This window comes from Nomascus leucogenys, chromosome X (genome assembly GCF_006542625.1).
Source record: "Nomascus leucogenys isolate Asia chromosome X, Asia_NLE_v1, whole genome shotgun sequence".
Classification (NCBI taxonomy): domain Eukaryota; kingdom Metazoa; phylum Chordata; class Mammalia; order Primates; family Hylobatidae; genus Nomascus; species Nomascus leucogenys.
Window position 1 is genome coordinate 45,469,281 of NC_044406.1, and position 17,899 is coordinate 45,487,179.

The 17,899-nt window shown below is 39.3% G+C and overlaps 1 pseudogene; it reads right to left on the bottom strand.

The window, feature by feature from the left end:
* Positions 1–7,614: 7,614 nt before the first annotated feature.
* LOC101178657 lies at positions 7,615–8,779 on the bottom strand (annotated as a pseudogene).
* Positions 8,780–17,899: the final 9,120 nt, after the last annotated feature.

The following is a 17,899-nucleotide window of genomic DNA, read 5'->3' on the forward strand; positions in this document are numbered from 1 at the left end:
AGAGTAGTGGGGGTGTTTGGGGAGAGGTGGGTTAATGAGTGCAGAAAAATAGAATGAATGAATGAATAAAGCCTAGCATTTTACAGCACAGCAGGGTGACTATAATCAATAATAATTTAATTGTACATTTTAATATAACTGAAAGAGTATAATTGGATTGTTTGTAACACAAAGGATAAGTTCTTGAGATGGGTATCCCATTTTCCATAATATGATTATTGTGCATTGTGTGCCTGTATCAAAACGTCTAATGTACCCCATAAGTATATACACATAATATGTAGCCACAAAAATTAAAAATAGAAAACATATTTTTAAAAATAAAAGCTAAAATAAAGTATTTGATCTGACCATCATTGTAACAATGTTCTGGAGCAGTATAGAAAAAGAAAGATTGAGGCTAGGGAGACAAATTGATTCTAGTAATACCTCCATTTCAGCAAAGATGGACAAGAAAGAATTTTGAACTTCCAATGTCATTTCTGCCACTATGTAGGTCTGTGTTCTTTCCTGGTTTCACAGTTTTTAAAGACACCTTCTCTACTGAGTAGAAGGCATAATTCACTAGGTCATACTGTTAAACGGTTTAGTCTTTAAAACAAGATTACAATTGAGCCTTAACAGCATGGATTTGAGCTGCACAGGTCTACTTACATGTGGATTTTTTCCACCTCTGCCATCCCTGAGATAGCAAGATGAACTCCTCCTCTTCCTCTTCCTCCTCCTCAGCCTACTCAACATGAAGACAATGAAGACGAAGACTTTTATGATGATCCACTTCCACTTAATGGACAGTAAATGTGTTTTCTCTTTATTATGATTTTCTTAATAACATTTTCCTTTCTCTAGCTTACTTTAATGTAAGAATACAGTGTACAATCCTATAATACAAAGTGTGTGCTAATCAACTGTGTTATCAGTAATGCTTCCAGTCAACATTAGGCTATTAGTAGTTATGTTCTGGGGGAGTCAAAAGTTATATCTGGATTTTCAACTGTGCAGGGGGTCACTGTCCCAACCCCCATGTTGTTCAAAGACCAATTGTATTTATGAATCTACATTTCCAAAATGTATTCTTGCTTGAAGTACAGGAAAAGGAACACTAAAGATATAGAGCCTACATATGTTATTGAGCAGGAGGAGGAATGGTAGAATGGAGTTTGAAAAGTGTGACCAGTAGCCCAGGTAAAAGGTAATGAGAGCCTGATATGTGTAAGGCAGTCGCTGTAAGAGGTGGGCAGGAGGGAACAGCCTTAAGATGTGTTAAAGAACAGAGATTTGATTGTATCTGTAGGGAGATTTAATGCGGAGAGTTGGTTACACAAGTGAGAGAGGAGCTGGGAATGAAACAGAGCTCAGTGAAGGACTCCAGAGATTGGCAATAGCAAGAAGCTTCCACCAGCCTTCAACTGATGAAACAAGGGCTTCAGCCATACTACTGAAGCCAGGATTGCCCAGAGGAAGCTGGAAGTACAGTAGCTTTCCTGGCAAGAGCTAAAGCCACAGATGTAGCCCCAACTGGAAAATCTGCCGACATCAGAGAGAAAGGGTGAAAGCACCCTAGGTTCTTTCTCCTTCTAGTGCTCCACTCTCCTACCAATGCCAAGTCCAGTTGAGGTCAGATGACTTGAGAGCCTGGGAAATGGAAATGTAGCCCCTAAGACAGAGAGTAGAGCTGGAGAAGGGCATGAAATAAATCTGATGGCAAATTTGCCCAACACTGACATAGTCCATCTATTTCACTACTCAGCATTCATTCTTACCTCATATCCATATCTAACAAATTCACGTCTCTGCCAGACATGAGACAACTATCCATGACACAACTCACCAACTCTCTCCAACAAGGGGAGGAACAAAGTCTGATTTGTCATTTTTCTACCTCAAGTCCAAGAGCTCCAGGCATTACGGAATTCCTCCTATAAATAGCAAGTGTGGCTCCCTGTAGTCTGGTGACTTACAAATTAAATTACCAAGTGCTATTACTAACACTCTTTATACAAAATAGTAGGGAAAAGGTTGTTGATTAACACACACATAATAAAATATGCCTGGTAGTTACAGTTCTTGCTCTATAACTGGTCATGTGGCCATAGTATATACATACGACTTTCTTCCCCCACCACATGTTTTGTTTCTTCTTGCCCTTGTAACCAGCATGTTGGTTGCCATTCTTTACTCAATAGGGTAATCCAACCCTTTTTTCCTACAAAGTCTGAATCTTCGGTGGTCCTGTACTTAATTGGGTTGCTGTAGATTTTAATTGACTTTGACTATCAGACATGGAAGTACTAAAAGATGCACCCATATATCTCCCGGGTTTCAGCCATAGTCTTTATGCTCTTATTGTGTAGCAGCAAGCCAATTTCCCTTTATTAAACGTGACCAATCACTTCAACCAATATAATTCACGCTTCTTTTGCTTGTTGGTTCAGTGGTATGAGGAGTTCCAAATGCCAGGTGAGAGCCTCAACTTCTAGTTTATAATGTGGCTGGGTGGAAAAAATTTATTCCTTTGGAACAAAGACTTCTAGACTAGTAGAGCTGAAGGTTGTGGACAGGAAGTGAAAATTCTGCAAGTGGATTATTAGACATAATAGTAAGAAAAGCCATTCCCATTCCTGCCCCTTAATTCCTGGACCCATGCATTCTACATAAGGGAGAGACATACCATATATTCATCACTGGTTCAAAGCATATGCTACATCCTGGGGGATGTATACAAGCTCCACAGAATGTGACCTCCCACATGATACCATAAGCCATTTCTCCATTTAATCAGGCCAGCAGCTCCTGAGTAATGGGGTGCATGTTAAGATCAGCAAATTTTCATGGCATGGTTTATTACTGTACTTTCCTTGTAATAAAATATGTCCCTTGGACAGAAGCATTGTTATATGTGATAACATGATGGTGAATTAGGCATTCTATAAGTCCATAAATGGTGGTTTTGAGAAGGCATATCCATATATATAACAGTAACAACAAATGGTGGCTCCTTCATGACAGGAAAGGGTCAAATGTAATCAACTTGTTACCAAGTGACTGGTTGGTTCCCCAAGAGAATGGTGCCAAGTTAAGAGCTTAATGCTGACCTCTGATTTGGTGGGCTGGGCACTCAGTAGCAGAGTGGCAGAACATTCTTGTTTAAAAAAAATGAAGTCCACTTGCTTGAGTCTTGCTAGTTTCTAGCAGCAGGGTTTCTCATTGGATAAACCTAGCCACAAGCTGATATAAGAAACTGAAGGATGCAGGCTGCAAGGGGTTAAATACTTTTGAGTAGAGCAGAGGATTGGCAGGGAGCAGTTCTGAAAGAAAATAGGCCTGGTTTTCTGAATGCAGAGTAAGAGAGAGAAAGTGGCTTCCCCATTTTCTATCTTGGGTGACTAGGTGGATAGTAATTCACTAAGCTGAGCACATAGAAGTTTGGGAACGTGTTGAGTTTAAGGTACCTGTGGGATGTTGTGGTAGAGCTGCCCAGGATGCAGTCTGAAGTTCAGGAGAGAAGTCTGTGATAAAGACATATAACTAGGCATCAACAGAAAATAAACAGTCACTGAAATTATGTGAGTGAGTGAGTTCACTCAGGGTCGATGTAGGATGATCAGAGACCAGAAACAAAGGTTAGCTATCACCAATATTTGAGTGAATAGTCATGAAAAAGACGGCTGTGAAGGAGAAGTTAGAGTGATGTTTCAGAAACTAAGGGAGACAGGACCATCAAGAAAAAGGGGCTGATCAAAAAGGTCAAACTCACCTGTGAGGTCAAGTAAAATAAGCCTGAAAAGAATCAAGATGATTCTGATGACCATTGCCTGGCTAAAACAGAAATGAATAATCTTAACCAAATCCTTGCTTTTGCCTCTTTTCTCTACTTCTCAGAGCATCTGTCCTAAAAGTTTTATCAATCTGAGAGAAAATAACTTCCAATTCAAGGTTTAAGTGTACACCTCTGAGCAAGAACTGTGATGCTTTTGGTGGGGAGTCTGGGCGGGGCATGTAACAGGGAGAGAAGGGGATGGGCGCAAGGATCCCTCTCACCAATCTCTTTGCTGCCTACTGGGGAATGGAAAAGGTCAAACAAGCAATTAATTCCCTGTCGCTCCTGGGAGCTGTGAGAATTGCGGTCCTGTTGTTCTAGCAACAATTTTCTTCTTAGGAAGAGTGCATGGAAAGTACTTACTCTACCTTATTGAAAAGTCAAGATAATAACAAATTTTTTTAGTTTTTTAAAAGAATTTTTAAAGCTCCAAATCCTACCACAATACCATTATTTCTAAAATATTTTCTTGCATAAGTATACTTTGTACATGGTTGTAATCACAGCATGTGATTTTTCCCCCAAATTAGAGTCATAATGGAAAGAAAAACTTTAGAATTTTGAACCATCTCCTTGAAACCCTTATAACTAGGAAATCTTGCCTTTGAAGACTGAGAGTGTGTTAAATTCTTAGTCCTTAGAAATCTGGAAGAAACTTTAGAGATGATCTTACCCAATCCTTTGTTTTAGAAATGATTTAATTGAGACCCAGAGAGGGAGAGTGGACTGATTTAAGGTCAGGAAGTAATTGATGGTAGGATCTTCTCTAGGACTTTCGTCTTTACAGTCCAGTTTCCAGCACTCTTGCCACCATCACACCTCTGTCTCCAGCAGTAGGTTTGTTTAGTGCAATTGTGATTAAAGTGCCATGTATTGCATGTACACCTCCTCTTGGAGACAGCAAAAATAGCCACAATGGTCTATAGCTTTTACCTTCAAGAAATAGAATCTACTTACCCATCCTTTGAATCCTGAGACTTGTTTTGACTATAATATTATGGAAGTGATGTATAATTGTTAGCCTAAGCCTTAAGAAGGTTTGCAGCTTCTTCCCTCACACTCTTAGAACCCTGGGATCAACCCAGGGCCAGCCTGCTGAATCATGAGTCATCATCGTTGCCCTGCCAAACACCAACTACGTGAGTGAGTCTGTCCTAGATCATCCAGCCTCCAGCCAACCTGCCAGCAGAGATTAGTAGAGCCTGCCCAGACCAGAAGAACTGTTCCATCAACCTATAGAATCAAGAGTGAAATAATTGGTTGTTTTAAAGCACTATGTTTTGAGGTGTTTTTTTTTTTTTTACATTGCAAAAGCCAACTGATGCATAAGTTTCTTCATTGTGCTGATAACCCACTCCATTAGAGTAAATGATACTTCATGTCTCATGGTTTCTTGAATCAGGAGATGAGGAAATATATTTTTTCCTGCCTTAATTTTTGTTTTATTATTTTCATAAGGCAATTTATAGAATAATGTTTTTGGACATGCAAGTCTATGTTCAGTTCCTTGCAAGCCATCTGCTTTGAAAAGAACGGTTGGTAGAGCCCTTTATTTTTACCAACAATCTCCCCTTCTCCTGCCTACATCTCAAGACATTCAACAAAGATCTGTACATATGGATCAAGGTGGGACTAAAAGGGGGAAGGAGGAGAAGGCAGCTTCACTGTGAGTTAGGACACAGCAGTGATTTTTTTTCTTAGTTTGAATCTAGCCTGAGGCTTTCTAAATAAACACTGCAGAAGTATCTCCCCAAGTGGTGCACTGAGGAAAACAAAACAGAATGCATATATTCCTGATCTGGAGCATGGCAGATGAACAGACTGGAAACTCCTACTCCTGTCAAAGGCTTTAGGGATTTATTACTCATAGCTCTTCATTTCCATGGTATCTCTAATTTGATACAAACTAACTCTTTAGAAAAACAAGCTTATAGAAAATGTCCATATTTGGTGGACTAAGTAATAAAGTTCATGCACTTAACATCCGGTGATTCAATCTTGTAATCAAGTTTGATATTTAGTTTAATGAGATTGTACCAAGAACCGAGCCTGGGCTCTGCAGCACAGCAAAACATTAAGCTGGATGATATTTGAGTGTTGCAATTACACGCCTACACTCTTTCCCAGAAAGGAGAGGTGGGGGGGGGGGCAGGGGATTATTGTCTTTTATACATTTAGTCCCTGTAATCACACTCTGGTTAGTAGAGATGTTTTCTTTTTATCACTTAAATACACTTCAAAGATAAATCAAAGGTCTTTAGACTACAAAGTTTGCAGTGAGATGTTTCACCTCTTTCTTGGTTTCTGGTTCCACTTATCTCCTCTTTACTTCCATTGAGTTCCTCTAACAAGAAATAAGAAATGAAAAATGATGAGTATGTGAGGTGACAGATACGTTAATTAGCTCGATTTAGTCAGTTCACAATGTATACGTCTATCCAAACATCATGTTGTACACTGTCAATATATACTACTTTTATTTGTCAAGTACACCTTAATAAAGCTGGGGGGAGACAAAAAATAATAAGTGTTGTTGCTATATCAAAAAAAGAAAGAAAATAGTCACACTCAATGACACAGAATCTAATTAATGATAATCATTAAAGATCCCTCTTGCCACACTCAAGCTCTAAGCAGAGGTTCAGAAGACAAGAAAAGGAACAAGCATCCACTTTTAGGAACCATCATTTATTCAAAGGTTTATTGAGCGCACGATCGTGTGCCAGACCAGGCGCGATGCAAGATTATGAAGATTTAGAGGTGAACAAAAAAGATCCTTATCTCCCTCCTAGGGAATAGTCGGGTTTTCCTTGCATCAACCTGATTTCCATAGCTCTTCGAGTTACATCTTTAGCTATAGGTCTGTACCAAAAGAAAAGTTGCCTAGTGATATAATTTCTTTACAAATAACAATAATGAATAACAAAAACAATAATAAAATAGCTAACACTTATCTTGTGCTTACTATGTGCCAAAAAGTGTTCTACGCACTTTCATGTATTAACTAATTTAATCTTCAACAATCTTTTGAGTTAGTAGTATTCTTCCTTTTTAAAAAAAACAACGGAACTGCGGCACAGAGAGGTTGAGTAATTCACACAGATTCAGACTATTTGCTACACTATTCTTATTAAGACAGAACACTCTAGAGTGTTGTTATTTTTTAATAACAAGGGTTGAAAGAGAATGGGATGTTTTTAATCATAAGTAAATTAATAAATTTCGATGTCAAAATACCCTGTTCTCTAAGCATTCAGTCTAATTGAGATTTAATAATCTAGACTGAATCTTTTCCACTTAATGGAATGCTCATAAAAGCCACATCCAAAGGAAAATAAATTGCAGAGTGTGTTGACTTTTCTTAAAAACTGTGGCTGATTTTCAGTCAGGATGTCCAAATCTCTTTTCAAGCTTTCAGCCCATAAGCCAGTACATCTGCTTCAATATTGAAGTAGGATGTCAGGCCCCTAATATTCCCAGAAGAAACCAGGGGAATTTGGCCAAGTGTTTACTAGGATTTCCTTCTAGGCATCTTCTTCCAAATATATGAAGATCCCCAGTTGTGGGTGTTCTAAAGAGGCTCGGATTCAACGATTTACTCCATTTGTCAGAACATGTACCAGATGAGCCATTATGTCCTGTCTCTTGCATGTGCATGTGTGTACCTGAGCCAAGTGGGTAAATACTGAAGAATGTTTTGCTTAAACTTACTCTGGTCTCCTGTAAGTAACTGCAATCCTCCATCTGATGCCTGGAGCCAAGAGCATTCAGTAGGCAACAACTGCCTACCTGATTTAATAAGCAAACCAGCATACAACAACTTGCTTGGCCTCAAAGACATGTAAGTATGATATCTCCCAAACTCTCCCAAACATAATCTTTGAAAATAACAATGATGGCTCCATCTGCAGGGCGTAGCGGGCCTCCACCTCCCTCAGGCAGTTCTCCAAGCTGGCCTTCAGATTTCTCGTGGAGTCCAGGTCGATCTCTAAGGACTGGACTGTATGTCTCAGCTCTGTGAGCATCATCTCAGCAGCTCCAACCTTGGCGGACTGTGTGGTAACCATTCTGGTGCTCTCCTCGATCTGCTGAGACCAGTACTTGTCCAGCTCCTCTCAGTTCTTCCGAGCCAGCTTGTCATATTGGGCCCAGGAGTCTGCCATGATCTTGGCAAGGTCCTGAGATTTGGGGGCATCCACCTCCATGGTCAACCCAGAGCTGGCAATCTGGGCTTGTAGGCCTTTTACTTCCTCTTCATTGTTCTTCTTCATGAAGAGCAGCTCCTTCTTGAGAGCCTCGATCTCTGTCTCCAGCTGCAGCCGAGGGACATTTGTGCCATCAATTACCTTGCAGAGCCCATGGATGTCGCTCTCCACAGACTGGTGCATGGTCAGCTCTGTCTCATACTTAACTCTAAAGTCATCAGCAGCAAGACGGGCATTGTCGATCTGTCAAACGATGCGGCCATTGTCCACAGTATTTGCAAAGATCTGAGCCCTCAGGTCCTCCATGGTCTTGAAGTAATGGCTCCATTCTCTGACCTGGGGTCCCTTCTTCTCCAGGTGCTCCTGGATTTTGCTCTCCAGCTTCCGATTCTCGGTCTCCAGGCCCCTCACCCTGTCCAAGTAGGAGGCCAGGCGGTCTCTCAGGCTTTGCATGGTCTCCTTCTCATTCTGGATGCCTCCCATTCCTGCCAGACCCCCGTCCATCCCCGTGGCCAGGCCCCCAGACCCCATGCCACCCCGGAAGCTGGTGGAGTGGGACATGGAGATCCGGGAACCAGAGCCCCCCCGTGCCTGCATAGATGCTGGCTGCGTGGCTGACTGGCCGGGTGCCGTAGCTGGGCACCTGGACAGAACCCGGGGACCGGTAGTTGGTGAAGGTGGAGCAAGTGGTGAAGCTCATGCTAGCCGGGGAGGAGAGTGAGAGGACAGGACTCAGGCTTTGCTGACGACTCATTGTTCCCATCTTTATGTTCATGAGTAACCAATGTTTAGCTCCCACTTATAAGTGAGAATATGTGATATTTGTTTTCTGTTCCTGAGTTAATTTGCTGAGGATTATGGCCTTCAGCTGCATCCATGTCGCTGCAAAGGACATTATTTCATTCTTTTTCATGGCAGCATAAAATTCCATGGTGTATATGTGCCACATTTTCTTTATCCAGTCCACCACTGATGGGCACCTAGGCTCACTCCATGTCTTTGCTATTGTGAATAGTGCTACAATGTACATACAAGTACATGGGTCTTTGTGGTAGAAAACTTGATTTTCTTTGGGGTATATACCCAGTAATGGTACTGCTAGGTCAAACGGTAGCTGTTTTAAGTTCTTTGGGAAATCTCCAAACTGCTTTCCACAGTAGCTGAACTAATTTACATTCCCAACAAGAGTATAAAATAATTTCCTTTTCTCGGCAGCCTCACCAACATCTGTTATTATTGGACTTTTAATAATAGCAAACAACCTTTAAATAACCAGGACAGCAAGATTTTCAAATTTTGATATGTTAAAAATTACCTGGGAAGCTTATAAAAACGTAGCTTTCCAGACTCCACTCTAGAGCATCTGATTTAGTAGGTATAGGGAGTGCTGTGAACATCTTTTATTAAAAATAATAGAAAACTGGTGAAAGTGACTGAAATCAGTCTAATCCAAATAAGTAAAATGTATTGTGCTTTTACTAAGTCCATATGGAAATTAACAAGATAGAGTCTTAGTTGTTCATCTTATAAAAAGAATAACAATACTGAACAAATCCTTTCCCAAGAAGTAAAAATATGTGTTGATTGTGTGACAGATTTGGGGAAGAGCAAGTGAAACTAACAGGGAGGGAAAAGATGGGGAAAGGAAGGGTCAAAGAAGGGAAATGTTCTACCTCTTGCTGTGTACAAAACCACTAAGAGACTTAATGGCTTAAAAGGCAACAATCATTTCATTTGTTTATGAATCTGAAATTTGGGCAGGGCTCAGTGGGGACGGTTTGTCTTTGCTCCATGTGTTGCCATCTGGGGTGGCTTAACCTGGGCCAGGGGATCTACTTCCAAGATGGCTCACTCATATAGCTGACAAGTTGATACTGGCTATTAGTTCCTCTTCATGTTGGGCTCTCCATAAGGTGGCTTGGGCTTCCTCATAGCATGGTGGCTGGGTTATGAGGGTGCGAATCTCAAGGGACAAGAAGTGGAAACTTCCAATTTCTTAAGGCCTAGCCTCAGAAATTCGCACATTGCTTCTGTCATATTCAACTGGCTAAGCAGTCACAGATCCCAGATTCAAAAGAAAGGGACATATATTTCACCTTTTAGTTGTAGGAGTGTCAGAAAACATTGGAGCCATGCTTTAAAATTGCACAGGGACAGAGAAAGGAAAGACTGAGAACCTGAAAAAGAAACTTTGCCTATTTTGCTAAGGCCAGTTCAACTAGGAGGAAAGCAAACACTCCTTCCTTGGCTAGTTAAGAAAAACCATTCCAAGTAGAGTTAGTACACTTTCTAAGATCTTGTCACAAAAATGGGAAACATGGGGGATTTTCCCTACATACTTAAATGGAAAGAAAGTTCTTTCAAATGTCCCTCTTATTTCCCAAAATACTTTCTTCTTCTTAACAAATATTGAATGTGCTTACATGCCAGTCACTGTACTAGATGTAGGGGGTATCAAGATGAATAAGACAAAGTCTTTGTCCTCAAATATGAATAGTTAGAGTAAATAATCATTAGAGTCATGCTACACACACATAAAGCTATTTTGGATGCCCATAGGAGAGACAGATTGGTGGGTGGACCAGCTCAAATCCCACTTTCCTTGGGCCATGGATCCCTCATACCAGTTCAGGTATCCTGATCTATGCTGTCACAACTCCTTGTATCGCAATACTTTATTATATATTTGTGAGACTATTTGATTAGCATCTCTTTCCCATACAGGATCACAGAATCCTCTTGAATATTGGGCCAGCTTTAGTGATTCACTTCTAATGAAAGATACACAGAACTGACTCTACGTGACTTCAGAGGTTAGGTTATCAAAGTGTCTGCCTGACTCTCTTCCTAGCTATACACACCTTGGAGCTCTGGTGCTGCCATGCTGGAGAGAGCACACTGAGAGATGAGAGAGACAGAGAGAGAGAGAGAGAGAAAGAGAGAGAGAGAGGAGACAGAGAGAGAGCTTGAGAAGAGAGAGAGAGAGACAGAGAGGAGCTTGAGAAGCCCCAGCTATTTTAGCTTCAGCTGTTGGAGTCTTTCCAGCATCAACCACCAGATGTGTGAGTGAACAAGCCTTAGATGATTCCAGACCCCAGCCTTCAAGCTGCCTTAGCTGATGCTGCGTGGAGCAGAGATAAGCCTTCTTCTCTGTGTCTGCATCCTATCTGAATTCTTGACCAAAGAATTCATAAACATAATAAATGGTTGTTTTATGCTACTAGGTTTTGGAGCGTTGTTATGCAACCATAGTAATTAGAACAGAGAAAGCAGCAAGATTCAGACTTAGAGGCACTTTACATGAATGAGGGGGAGTTTGTACTTTCCCCCAGGGCTATGGAGAGATATGGAGAGATTTTAGCCAGAAGAAAAGGACAGCTCTATTTGAGTTTTAGAAAATAACTCTGCCTAGGAACAGTGGCTCATGTCTATAATCCCAACAGTTTGAGAGGCCAAGGCAGGAGGATCACTTGAGCCCAGAAGTGTGAGATCAGCCTAGGCAACATAGTGAGATCTTGTCTCTACAAAAAAAAAAAAAAATTTTTTTTTAATGAGCCACGTGTGGTGGTGCATGCTTATAGTCCCAGCTACTTGGGAGGCTGAGGTGGGAGGATTGCTTGAGCCCAGGAGGCTGGGGGTGCAGTGAGCCATGATCGCATCACTGCACTCTACCCTGGGTGACAGAGCAAGAACTTGTCTCAAAAAAAGAAAAGAACTCTGGCTACATGCAGTGGGACTCTCATGGGAGATCACATAGGACATTGATAAAGATTAGCACTTAAAGTCAGAATGATGAGGATCAAGTTCCAGTTTGCTACCGTGTAATCAATGGCATAGCCAGTTAACCTCTTTAAATCTCAGTTTTATCATCTATAAATGAGGAATAGCAACACTCCCCTCTTAGTGAAAAATGTGAAGACAACTCAAATGTGGTCACTGAACGTGTATCATTTCAAGCCTGCTTTTCCACTTTCAATTAAACTGGGTGTTGGGGGAATTTGGTCACATGAGAATTTGAAATGACTGTTGAGATAATAATACCTCTTCATCACAAATAATGCCAGTAAAGACTAAGTCTCTGATGCTAAGTGGCTTGTTCAAGTTGAATTACTTAGAAAGATACTCAACAATTACATCTTGTCACTTCAGGACCAACAGTCATGGTTTTCCAGTGATAATAAGATAGGATGTCTTATGATGACTGAATTGTAGTGTAAAATTTTCAATTCCAGGAGTTGACTCTTTCCCAACACTGGATGATTTTCTTCACTCGTTAAAAAACTAGCAATTGATGTATCATGGAGCATATTTTTAAATCACCTCCAAGTACTGCATCTGAATATGATGAAATACTTTCAGAGAGGAATACGACCAAAGAATAGATCAGCAATATTTTTAATGCTGTTTCCCAAGCTAAAACATTCATCTCTCTAGTTTTTTCTAATATGCGATTCAGCTTAGCATCTGACAAAACATTAATTTTTAGTTAGAATTCTCTTCATAATTTTTGGTCTATCTTTAATCTGGTATCCAAAACTGGTAAATGCAACAAACACATGACGTCATTTCTACATCTCAAAATTGTGAATTAGGACCTTCTAAATGAGTATAAAAGGAGGAAGATGAAGCAGCAGATAAATATGAGATTTTGCTTAAAACTCAAGCTATTCAACATTCAGTGAGATAGACATACGGAAAGGAAAGGTTGCAAATGTCATCACTTTCTCTGTTATGAAACTATTGTCATTAGTTCATTAGTAATAATTTTGCATTTTTTCATTTTACAAACAGAAATGTATCTTTTAATTAAAAAATTGTTGGTCCTAGTGTGTCATTATCGCATTTGATTCCAAATGTTTGAGAAAAACTATACAGATGGTGATGACATAGGCAGTGGGTTAGATTGCTCCAAAATAGTGTAAATGAGAAGCAAAGAGAACCAAGGAAAGATCCCAGGCAACACCCACATGAAAGAAACAAAGAGTCAGCGAAGGAAACAGAAAGGAGAGGCCAGTGATGTAGGAGGAAATACAGGGGAAAGTGTACTCATGGGATCAAGGAGAAGAAAGAGTTCAAGGAAGCTTTGCTAGTCACAGAGAGGGATCTATGTCAGATGTTTCACAAGTCACAGGACATGAGTTGAGAAGGCTTACCAAAATGAGTTAGCATCACTGAACTCAATAAGAGCAGTTTCAGCAGCGTGGTGTGGCTGGAAATCCTTTTGCTTGAATTGAGGTGTGGGAAGGAATAATACAACAGAAACAGTGAGAGTGGAATACCTTTTCTAGATTCTTGGCTAAAAATGGAAGGTGAAAAATGGGATATTAGCCAAAAAGAGATACAGTGTCGAGAGAGAGAGAGAGCACAGCATTCCTAAAACAAAAATAAATTAATAATATTTAAATACCGACTGAAATCACTTACTATACAAGGAATGTTTTAAATACAGCAAATGTTTGAAGAGGCTGGAAGGGATAGGATCCAGATCTTGATACAGAGAATAATCTCAGAAAGGAAACTTCTTTTACAGTGATGCTATGGTTTGGATGTGGTCTGTTGTCCCCATCTAAACTCATGTAGAAATTTGATCCCCATTGTGGTGGTGTTGGGAGATGGGGCCTAGTGAGAGGTATTTGGGTCGTAGGGCTCAATCCCTCATGAATGGCTTGATGCTGTTCTCCTGGTAGTGAGTTCTTGCTAATGCAAAACTAGATTAGTTCTTGAGGGAATAGATTATTTCCTGAGAGAGCAAGTTGTTATAAGGCAATGTTTTTCCTCTTGGTTGGACCTCTTTACCTCCTCCACCATGTTGTAATGCAGCACAAAAGCCCTCACCGGAAGCCAAGGCCATGTCCTTGAACTTCTCCGCCTGCGGGACTACAAGCTAAATAAATCTCTCTTTTTAAAAATAAATTACCCAGTCTCAGGTATTCTTTTATATCAACACAAAATGGACTGAGACAAATGATGGGAGGAAAGTAAGAAAGAATGATTAAAAAGGCAGTTTAAAAAAAAACTGCAATCAGTGTGATCAATGAAACAATACTGGCCATGAGTTGATAATTATTGAAGCTGGATGATACATACATGAGGGTTCATTATACCATCCCCTCTAGTTTTGTGTATGTTTAAAAGTTTCCACAATAAAAAAGTTGAAAAAATATTGATAAAAATCCCTGGGGTAAAAAATTGCTGTTACTCAGGGGATAGCTTAAGTTTCTGCTGTGAAGTAGGAGGAGAAGTTATCTGCTGAGAATTAAGGTTGTGGGTTGAAGGTTTAATAAGATTGGTGAAAGTTTGAAATCACTGCTGTGGGAGAAAGAGTTGATGATCCAGCTGAGGTTAGAGGTCTTGGATTTCCAGCTGCAAATATTTGTGTGTTGTAAGATTTTCTCTAGGACCTCTCAAGAGTACAAGTGTGAGAACTGTTGGGGAGATCCATAATTGATTTTTGATGGGCTGGTGCAATTGTAGATTAAGGGAAGCATCAATAAGAAAGTTTTAATGTGATGGGGCATGTTGCTTCCCCCTTCATGAAAAAGCTATTGTGTTTTTTGTTTGTTTGTTTTTAAGTAGGAGAATACTTTAGTATAGTAGTCTTGAAGTTTTGAGTTAGATTCTGACAGGAAAGAGAGAAAAACTAAATTGAGACGTAAGATAGTTTTTCTTTAAAAAATATTGTCTCATGTATTATCATATAATACTGATCATAACTATTTATGAGGAAATTGAATGATAGTAAAATAAAATAATCCAAATGCGCTTTCAGAAATATTTTAAAATTTTAAACCAAATATGATTTTAAGTATTTATAAATTATTTATACTAGAAAACTAATATCTATCTAGAGGAAAAACCATTTCAGATATTGACCTCCAAATTTAGCAGTATTTCTGGTATTTCCACTGATGGCTTTATTTTCCATTCTAGATTTCAAACTATTATTCTAACTCAGATTTATTTTATGTATTTATTTTATTTTATTTTTCCATAAGTTATTGGGGTACAAGTGGTATTTGGTTACATGAGTAAGTATTTTAGTGATGATTTGTGAGATCCTGGTGCACCCATCACCCGAGCAGTATACACTGCAGTGTATTTGTAGTCTTTTATCCCTCACCCACTCCCACTCTTCCCGCTAAGTCCCCAAAGTCCATTGTATCGTTATGTCTTTGTGTCCTCACAGCTTACCTCCCACATATCAGTGAGAACATACGATGTTTGATTTTCCATTCCTGAGTTACTTCACTTAGAATAACAGTCTCCAGTCTCATCCAGGTCATTGCAAATGCTGTTAATTCGTTCCTTTTTATGGCTGAGTAGTATTCCATCTCATATATATATATATACCACAGTTTCTTTATCCACTCGTTGATTGATGGGCATTTTGATTGGTTCCACGATTTTGCAGATGTGAATTGTGCTGCTATAAACATGCGTGTGCAAGTATCTTTTTCAAATAATGACTTCTTTTCCTCTGGGTAGATACTCAGTAGTGGGATTGCTGGAGTGAATGGTAGTTCTCCTTTTAGCTCTTTAAGGAATCTCCACACTGTTTTCCATAGCTGCTGTAGTAGTTTACATTCCCACCAGCAGTGTAGAAGTGTTCCCTGTTGACTGCATCCACACCAACATCTACTGTTTTTTAATTCTTTGATTATGGCCATTCTTGCAGGAGTAAGGTGGTATCGCATTGTGGTTTTGATTTGCATTTCCCTGATCATTAGTGATGTTGAGCATTTTTTCATATGTTTGTTGGCCATTTGTATACCTTCTTTTGAGAATTATCTATTCATGTCCTTAGCCCACTTTTTCATGGGATTATTTGTTTTTTTCTTACTGGTTTGTTTGAGTTTGTGGTAGATTCTGGATATTACTCCTTTGTCAGATGTATAGATTGTGAAGATTTTCTCCCACTCTGTGGGTTGTCTGTTTACTCTGCTGACTGTTCCTTTTGCCATGCAGAAGCTCTTTAGTTTAATTAGGTCCCAGCTATTTATCTTTGTTTTTATTGCATTTGCTTTTGGATTTTTGGTCATGAAATCTTTGCCTAAGCCAATGTCTAAAAGGGTTTTTCCAATGTTATCTTCTAGAATTTTTATAGTTTCAGGTCTTAGGTTTAAGTCCTTAATCCATTTTGCTAACTCAGATTTAAATGTACTTTCAAAGAAGATTAATTGTTGTACATCTTCCACATTCTACCAATATCTTCATAGCCTAAGAATCCCTTGAAGCAGAATGATGTACGCTCCATTTGGGAGCAGTGACTGCTGAAAAATCTCAATTTGCTGTATATCCACTCCCCCTTCATGTGTTTATATTTTGTAAACTGGATCCTGAGGTTTAAATATTGTGGGTAGTGGGTTACTAGTAACCAACATGGCAAAATACTATAATCCTTCATTAAACAAAGCTGTAAGATAAGGTTAATATAACTAGGGAATAAGGAAGCCTGTGCTATGAGCAAAATGAGGGTTAGTGGAAATCTTGGTGCACTGTAACTAGTTTGCTTATATGTAAATTTATTTGTTTATATTGTTTCAATATGGGCTTAATTGTATCCTTTAAATGACGGAGTTGTCAGCAATTTCCAGTTTGCACTGTAGATTTTTGGAGGGTGAGACATCTGTGAAATTCTCTATAATGAAAGCTAGGAGCTTATAAAAAATGATATGATTTCATTGCAGTTCAGATAATCAGGGACTAGAAAAGTAAAACCAACCCTCCCATTCGTGACAATTAACAAGCTGGACAAAATATAAAAACCATCTTCATAAAGGCATCAGAAAACGAAAAAAAAAAAAGAGTGAAAAATTATAGTGCCAAGATGGGGTGAAAGCAGAGTTTCCAGAAAGTAAGACCATCCCTGGGACCTTGTTTTCTCTTGGGGTGTTTTCTCATTTCAGGAGGAGACTAAGTACTTGAGACACTCAGTAACATTATTAGCAGCTTCGAAGGGCTGGGTAGACAGGGATTGGAGTCTCCTTTAGGGTGCCTAAAGGGGACTTAAAGAAGATATTCATTTTTCAGACTCTAGCTCAGCTTTGAGTCATCACCCCATCACTGGACTTGAATTGAAGTGATTCCCTATTGCTAGTGCCAACAAGCACTTGATGGAATCAAACATAAATCCTCTCTGGAGGACAATAACATTAATTTAGACCTCAAATTACTTCTTACAACAGTTTTGCAAATACAATGTTCACAATTATGAATAGTGCTGTAAAAAACATGCAGTGATGTCTTTTTTGTGGTGTCTTTTTTGATATAGTGACTTCATTTTTGGGGGGTAGATACCCAGTAGTGGGATTGCTGGGTCAAATGGTAGGTCTACTTTTAGTTATGTAAGAAATCTCCAAACCATTTTCCACAGAGGTTGTACTAATTTACATTCTCACCAGCAGTGTATAAGCATTCCAGATGAAAGGAGATTTAGTGAACTAGAAGGTAGGTCAGAAAATATCCAGATTGAAACATGGAGAGAAAAAAAGGATAGAAAACACAGAAGAGAGAATAAATGACATAGAGAACTCCATAATAAGATTTGTTTACATTTAATTGAAGTCTCAGAAGAAGAAAAGAGAAATAACAGTATAGACACAATATTTAAAGATATAATGGCTGATAATTTTCTGAACGTTATTTTTAAAAAATCATTTTAAAAGGCTTATATGCCCTAAGGAAGAAGCAGAAAGTGAGGCTGGAAAACTCATTTGGAGTCAGAGTGTCAAGGACTCCATCAATCCATGGAGCTAAATTTTGGCATGTGGACATTTGGGAACATTGATGGAACAAATATCAGGACGAGATCCCAGAAGCCCAAGGAGTCATATGAGGGGCCATTTGCTTAAAGAAACCAAGATCAGAAAAGGGA